Below are 903 nucleotides of genomic sequence, written 5' to 3'. Positions count from 1 at the left end.
GGAGATAATAACAGTTGCAAACCATTGTTCCGAGTTCTTTATATTCATATATATTTTAACTCATTAACTCTTTTAATCCTAAGAACAACATTATACAATAGACAGTACCGTTATTTTTACAAAAATAATGGGCACCTTCTATGTTAGTTTGCCAACCACACCTTCGCTCCTGAGAGATATTTTCATGAGTGCAGTTATGTCAATTTTTTTTACATGTTTCTGTAAAAAAATAGCATAGTACGCTTAAGAAAATACCTGGGGTTGGGGGCGTGGTTGGAAAACAAATGTAGAAGGCTCTCATTATTTGTGTAAAAATATGGTATGACTATCCCATAAGCACACTGATGGAAAAACTCAAGCACAGAGAGTTAAGTAATTGTCCAAGGTCTCACAACTAAGCAGGTAAATTTGAACTTAGGTAGTCTGGTCCAGAGTAGGGCCCTATCATCCCTTTATGAAGAAACACTAGCAAAGATTTCTGGTAAGGAGCATCCATTGAAGTTGGGGGAAAAAATGAGAGAGAAGTGGTGTCTTGGAAGCTGAAGCCATGTATCAAGGAAGAAGTGATGAGTAATTTCGAATGTTGCTGGTAGGTCAAGAGATAGATGAAAACTGAGCATTAGATTAGTGAGATGGAGTCATTGGTGATCTAACACAAGCACTTTCTCCAGAGGCATAGCAAGAGGGGGTAGAGGCAGGCACTTGCCCCTGGGCATAAGTCCAAGGGGACATCAGACAAGACTGGCCTGGTGAATCAGGCACCCCCCGACACACACTGCCAAGGCTGGCGGGGTGTGGGTCGCAAACTTAGAGATTGTCTCTGGGCATTGTTACCCTTGCTACGCCTCTGAGTTTCTCCCAAACAGCCTGATGGGAAGAAGTCTGGCAAAATGGCGCTCTAGG

This window comes from Trichechus manatus, unplaced genomic scaffold (assembly GCF_000243295.1).
Source record: "Trichechus manatus latirostris isolate Lorelei unplaced genomic scaffold, TriManLat1.0 scaffold00278, whole genome shotgun sequence".
NCBI lineage: Eukaryota > Metazoa > Chordata > Mammalia > Sirenia > Trichechidae > Trichechus > Trichechus manatus.
Note: the sequence above shows the minus strand (reverse complement) of the source record.